This window comes from Sesamum indicum, linkage group LG10 (assembly GCF_000512975.1).
Source record: "Sesamum indicum cultivar Zhongzhi No. 13 linkage group LG10, S_indicum_v1.0, whole genome shotgun sequence".
NCBI classification, from domain to species: domain Eukaryota; kingdom Viridiplantae; phylum Streptophyta; class Magnoliopsida; order Lamiales; family Pedaliaceae; genus Sesamum; species Sesamum indicum.
In genome coordinates, this window is record NC_026154.1 from 13,473,728 (window position 1) to 13,481,074 (window position 7,347).

At 27.6% G+C, this 7,347-nt stretch overlaps 1 protein-coding gene across 1 annotated transcript in view; it reads right to left on the bottom strand.

The window, feature by feature from the left end:
* The window catches only part of LOC105172458 (pleiotropic drug resistance protein 3), a gene marked incomplete in the record, with an annotated part of 8,598 nt that extends 8,415 nt beyond the window's left edge, over positions 1-183 (bottom strand). Inside the window, 1 exon segment of the mRNA XM_011093892.2 lies at positions 1-183.

Below are 7,347 nucleotides of genomic sequence, written 5' to 3' on the forward strand. Positions count from 1 at the left end.
TTTCAGCAGCAGACCTGCACCATATGCATAAAATTTTTCTTCTGTCTTTGGCTTCCCTTTTCTCCTATTGAGATCTGCTCAGAGTCAGACGACTATATCTTGATGAGCTAAGGCATTGCATCAGTCTCAATGTTCTTGAAAAACGGCATGTAAGATCACAACTGGATTTCCTGTTAAATAATATGCACGTATTAAATAACTTTGAATTTCAAAACTCAGCCGCAGATCATGCTTCTTTTTATATTATTACACCGCTATGACTTTTTTTTCACATTAAAGTCAGTTGACTATTGATGAGTTGCTTCCGCGTGCAGAAATTCCGTTCGACCGTTTTATGATGCTGTCATGCGTTCCATATCGATTGACAACAAAGGTCACGTGGCTTATAAGTTTCAAAACATCGCCTCTACATCCAGCCATCTTCAAGACGAAAATGTAAAATTATGTAAAATTAGAGCGAACAATAACTTGAACACTAGAGAACTGATGGCATTGCACGATGCACATTTTTAATTAATTTGGCAATTCTGCATATTCTAATTATTTTGTTATTTAATTGAGCGTCAAACTAGGGGGCTTTATACTTAAGTAATGTATATAACATGGAGCTATTATTTCAATTTTATAGACTTGGATTGGATTTTTTTAATTCTAAATAATGTAAGGGAAAATTACATTTTATGTGCCATAACTTTAACTTTTTTGCGCTTTTGATCCTATTATTTTTTAACTCACCACATTCCATTCCATAACTTCAAGAAATTTGTAGTTTTAGTCCCAAGCCTCAGCGGAGAGCTCTTGCAATTCACGTGTTATTTTCGTCATAAATTTTGATGAAGTTAAGAATTGGAACTAGAACTACAAATTTTTTTTTGGAATTATCGGATACAATGTAGTAAGTTAAAAAATAATGGGATCGAAATCATAAAATTGACTAATTTGTGGGACGTAAAATGTAATTTTTCAATCCTGTTACACATTCAATTCAACTTGACATATATAGGCTACGTATATAAAGACTTTTCCTGAAAATAACCAGAATTGAAGATGCAATCGGACTTGAAATAAAAAATTCAATCCGATAACGACAATTGAAGTAAAAAATCCGTCGGGATATTCTAATTTGATGTTCCGTTTATATTTTATTTCATCTTCAGTGTACGCTAAGTGTGTATATAAAATATTGTTTTTAAATACAAATATCTCTTACACTACAGAAACAGATCATGACAGAAGCTCATATAATTTTATTTTCTATGATAATTTTACATTTAACTCAATATGTTAAATTATACTTTTATTTGATATATTATGTAAACATCACATAATGACATATGTGATTAAAATATTGTATCTTATCTTTAACCTTAACATTTATAGGAATAGGAAAAGGAGAAAATTACAGATTCCAGTTATTACAAAACCAAAAATACAAATCGACTGAAAGTTTAATGTTTTTCCAATTATGTAGCTAAAACTCCCTATTTAAGATGACACTGATGATTCATCTAGTGATATTGATGGTCGGCTTATGATTCAATTTAGATAGCCGTACTGTGACTTGTTCCATGAAAAATGTAAGGTAAGGAATGAGTTGTATACTCAATAAGTATAATCAATCTATATATATATATATATACGTATGCAACAAGTCAAGTAAGATGCAATCACACTAACCAACAGATGTTCCTCATATAGCAATAGCAGATGTAAGAAACAACACATGTCCGCAATCATAACTCAACCGACAACATAATATTTGACATTGTCGTTTATTTTTGTTAGGGCCCTGCTTAACCAAACTGAAGTGCATCACTCAATGGTCTTGCCGACTATCATCACCTCAATCACACTATCTCATTCTTTATTTTTTTTCCCTCAATATCTCATAGCACACAGCTTGTATGACACCCCATCCTGAATGATACCACACAACACACAGCTTGTATGATATGTCACATCATCTCCGTCGATCAATGACAGCCCACAACTTGTAATTGATGATATCATCATAAGCCATTGCAGTATGCTCCCAAGTTAGGTAAGCCATCTTTTTATTTCAATTCACAATATCACATCATTAACTTCATCATTCAATTTTATTTAATAATTATTTTCTCGTCAAAAACTTCTCATTGATTTCATTTAACAATTAATTATACGATCACATAATCATTCATTTGACTTCTGTACAGCATAACCACAAATAAGCACATAATAACAATTTTAGAGATATCCAGGTAATCCAGTCAAATAGTCAACATCCTTAATCAAATATATATACAACCAATATATATATATATATATATAAACCCAATTAATTGTATTTACCTCAAATGTCAAATGATTACAGTAATACAAATGGCTGCACAATCTTCTACTTTATCGTTACGTCCTATAATACATATAATCAATAAATAACTATCATAAATTCTTAATAAAATATTAAATAAAATTCATAACTTTTATTTTAATATTTTTCTTTATATCAAAATTTAAACTTCCGCTCTATTTTTTTCGTAAATAACTAAATCTTCTAAACTTCTCAGTCAAATATTTAATTTATCGACTAACTCATAAGAATTCATTTTATCAAATCCCTCATATCTTTATAACTACCGTTCTTAATAATATTTCTAACCTAAATTATTATAAAAATGATCGTATTTCCTTTTGAAAGCCAAGTGTATTTTTTAAATATAATATCCTAATATTTCTTAAATATAGTTTTCGAATATTTTTATAAATTTTCTATCAATTTCTCACTATTATAGAATTTGATTAAACACCAATACATACAATTAAGTATTTGGTCAATAGGCCGATGGAATTAAGTAAATTAATTTATGACAATGACTAAATTCAACAAACTTAATAATTTAATTAACCAAATAGAATATTCTTAAGTCAAACTCATAAAATTTTTCGATTAACTATTATATCAAAAAATATAAACTATATTTAACAAATTAACTAATCAAATAATATAATTATATAAATTAAAATCAGAAAATCCATACCTCTTTCCGCGAGTGTGTACAGATTTGTGTGCGTGTGTTTGTGTGAATAGTGTCTTGCAAAATATATATATATATATATATATATATGTGTGTGAGGTGGTGGGAAGTGACTGCACATGTCACTTTCCATCCATTTCCTATTTTTTTATTCTATTATTTTTTAATTTAATTTTAGAAAAATTTCAAAATAACTACTATGCTTTTCTAATTTCTTAATTTATATAATTTACTCCCGAATATTATAATAACTCCAATTAACTCCATTCAAATTATAATATATTCGAATTTCACCGTATAATTTATTTGTAATTACATTCAAATTTCTTAATAGCTACCAATTAATCTCTCAACTATATATAAAATTCTTTGGGCGTCACAATTATTGTTTTTAAAAGGGAGTCGTATGTGTGTTAGATAGTCTAACAGGATATGGAACATGTGGTGTATACTTTTTATTTAGGCTCGTAAATGGGTGAATAATATCCACTCATATAAGAAAAAGGTAGATTATTGATTGCTAAAATATATATAGATCACTAGCAAGTGCACTAGCTATCGAGTAGTAAAATACACAGAGTTTCCACTAGAATTTAAATGCAATAATTACTACAACTATAACTAATGTACGATTATTTGAATGATCATGAATCAAGTAATAGGTTAACTAGTGACATAAATGTCGTATGGGTCAACTGTTTCTACTTACCTGAACTAGCAGCAAATTTAGAGCTAGTTTTTTGAGTTATGAGTTTTGAGTTCTGAGCTAAATGTTAGAGCTAGAACAAAAAGTTAGTTATGAAAAATAATTACGTAGTTCCTAGATGGTAACTACTTTATTTTTGTTGAATTTTTTAAAAAAATATAGAAATAAATTAAAAAAATTATAAAAAAATCAAGGATGCGTAAAATAAATAATTTATAGACATATTAGTCCATACAATTAATTTAGAAAGTGCTAAAAATTATATATAATATATAATTCAAAAGGACATTTTGATCATTTCACCCCAAGAATTGAATGAAAATGTAATGAAATGAGCTCGTTGTTAGATGAACAATAGAATTAGCGGGTTATTTGTAATTTCCAAATGACGATAAGGTACTTATAATTATGTCAAACATAAGGAAAAATGACTGTAATTTACCCTAAAATAATAATAATCATATGTTCATACGCGTACATCATATTGCATGTGTAGAAGACCACACCCTACCCTAAAAATAATAAAACTAAATATATAGGAATGACAACAGATGAGTTTGCCAGACCAGGACCGGGGCCCACCCCAGACCCGTTGAGTTGGGACCATTAGACCCAATTATGAATTTTAATAATATTAAAAATATATATTTTAAAAATAATGCTATCTGAACTTTATAAATACGAGAAAATAATATTATTATAAGATTAATTTTTTTTCTTATAAATTTATATATGCATATTTTAAACTCTAAAATTAGAACTCTCAAGATATATGTTACTTATGTATGCATTAAAACATGCATAAAAGAATTTAAAATCATATTTTAATTCATAAAAGTATTATATTTATGTACTATATGTAAATATAAACAAAATAAACAATTTTCTTTTCAAATATTATAAAATATATAAAAAATATTAAAAAAATCGGGTCTGGATTTAAACCACCAAAATCCAATTACAGCTAAAAACCTGTCAGGAATCCCATGCCATCCCTAAAATTTAATTACTGGATAGAGGGTGGGGTTTTAGACCCCTAAAATACCTATAGGTATATTGGTATATCGAATACCATAAAATCTCTATTTAGCTACATTAATCGAAAATAATTGAATTTATAAATTTTGAATAAATCAATCAACTAGGTTTACTTAATATATAAAAATTATTAAAATTTTGTATAATTATTATTTTATTATATATATTTTTTTCTTTATTGATACTTTAGTCAATTTGTCGAAAAATTTCATCTTTGTTTTCGTAGTACCTTTAAATGAACATTTTCTTTAATAAAAATTAATTAAAACTTATCTTGATAGTTTGAAGAATAAAAATAATACAAATGAAATATAGATTAGTTAAACTCGATTAATATACGGTATACACAAAATCAATTCAACAAAACTCGTGGAAAGATTACTATAGGTCCATCGTTAGAATAAAATCAAGATCATTATTTAAATTTTAATTATAATCAATTCAAATCATCGAATAATTAATGTTTATTTTAATTATCGATCAAAAGCTCATTAATTAAAATTAATAAATTAATTTAGTAACATATTTTTGTAATATCATTACGAAAAATTAACACAAATAAAATAGTATTTATTAGGACAAGTTGAATTATCCCTCACATTAGTACTTTTAAAGTGACTATTTGCAAATATGAAAAATAATTTTTCGGACATTAATGTCCGAATTTTACTTTTACATATATTTCTATTAGGGTGAATAGCAATTTGTTCCCCTGTGATATTAAAAATGAGCACATTACCCCCCTATGAAAAAATATAGTAATTTACCTCCCTATATTTTTTAAAATGAAGCAATTTACCTCCTTATATAGGGAGGTAGATTGCTTCATTATAAAATCATAGGGGGTAAATTGTTGTATTTTGAAAAATATAGGGAGGTAAATCGCTATTTATTTTTCACAAGGAGGTAATTTGCTCATTTGCAATATCACAAGGGGGTTGCTTGCATTTTTCCCTATTTCTATTATTTAACTTTTGAGAAGCAGAAGTAGGCTCCAAACACTCTTGTACTTTATTGAAGAGCTCCCGTTGGGAAAACTAATGGTTCGGATACAAAACTTTTTTATAAGAGATTTTGTATTCGAACATTTATTACAAGAATTATAATATTTAATTATAATTTATTGTCATGGTTAATAATAAATAATTATAACAAATAGTTATTAATTATGATCACGCAAAGATTGTTGGCCGCTTGCGAGAGTGACTAAAATTTTTTGCCATGGCAAAATATTTTATCATGACTTTTAGCTGCGACAGAAAGCCAGTTTTTGGTATATATATTTTATTTTATCGAATTAATAATAATTATTTATCACGATTTTAAGTCACAGTCATTAATATTATAGGTAATAATATTCATTTTTTCCTAGTGATTGGATGTGTTGGGCGTGGGTGTAAAACCAAAAAATTAGTCAAGAGCTGACAATCAACTTCAAAAAATTATGGTACTTTTTTATTTATTTAAATAAAGTTATTTATTTTTAATTCACATATTCAAATTAAATCACATCATATAACAAGCAAATATTAATATATTTTTTATGTAGTCAAACATCCCACGTATTGGTCGCATACAAGAAGCTTGAGCCGCTTATAAACCTTAATAACTTCTCTTACTAGCGAGACGTCTTTTCATGATAAAATCATGAGGCTGATCCATATAAAATCAGAGTGGACAATACTTCACGCAACGGATCACCAATCCAACCGCAAGTTTCATCGTTTTTGATAAATCAAGAGAGAAACTTATGTGTGTATGTGTGTTTTTTTTATTTATATAATATATAAAAATAAGTTAAGACATGGTGAACCGTGCGTTTTGTAAGAACATAGACAAACAAGCAGATGATGCATGTTTTTGGCTGTTTGATGGACAATGAAAACAAATAAAACCATACAATCGTGCAGACCCTTCTCGTATTGCATAAAATATGGAACCCTGCGTGGGCACATGTTCCAAACAGCAATGTAATTGAGCTTAACTTAGACCATTTCAACCAGTAACGTATTGTTTCATTGATAAGATTGAGACGTAAGAATTAAAAAATTATGAATTCGAATAAATAGAATATTGGTGTTGGATTGTAGCTTAATTTTTGAAGACGTCTCTCACGGGTTTATATATGTAGTAAATTACGATGAGTTTTTATGAGGTTTGGTATAATTATTTTTTATCTCATTTGTTGTTTGAGAATTTGTCAATATCCTCTCTGATATTTGATAAAACTATGTAATATGTGAACGAATTGTTGTAATTGTCAATTTTATCGTTGCTGTTATTTTAAAAAAATAATAAAAAATTATAAACGAAATGGGCAGGTGGATGAAAAAATTGTAAAATATAGTTCACTTAGTCCATAAAAAATGAATAAAATTGTAAGTCATAGTCTATAAGGACATTTTTGTCAGTTTTTATTAACGGATTGGGCTAATTGTTAGATGCTTTTAAAATCCAAAGAGTATTAGTAATTTTCTAAACACGAGATAGATTTTAATGGGTGAATAGCAATTTACCCTCCTGTGATATTGAAAATGAGCACATTACCCCTCCTATGAAAAAAAATATAGCAATTTACTCTCCTAT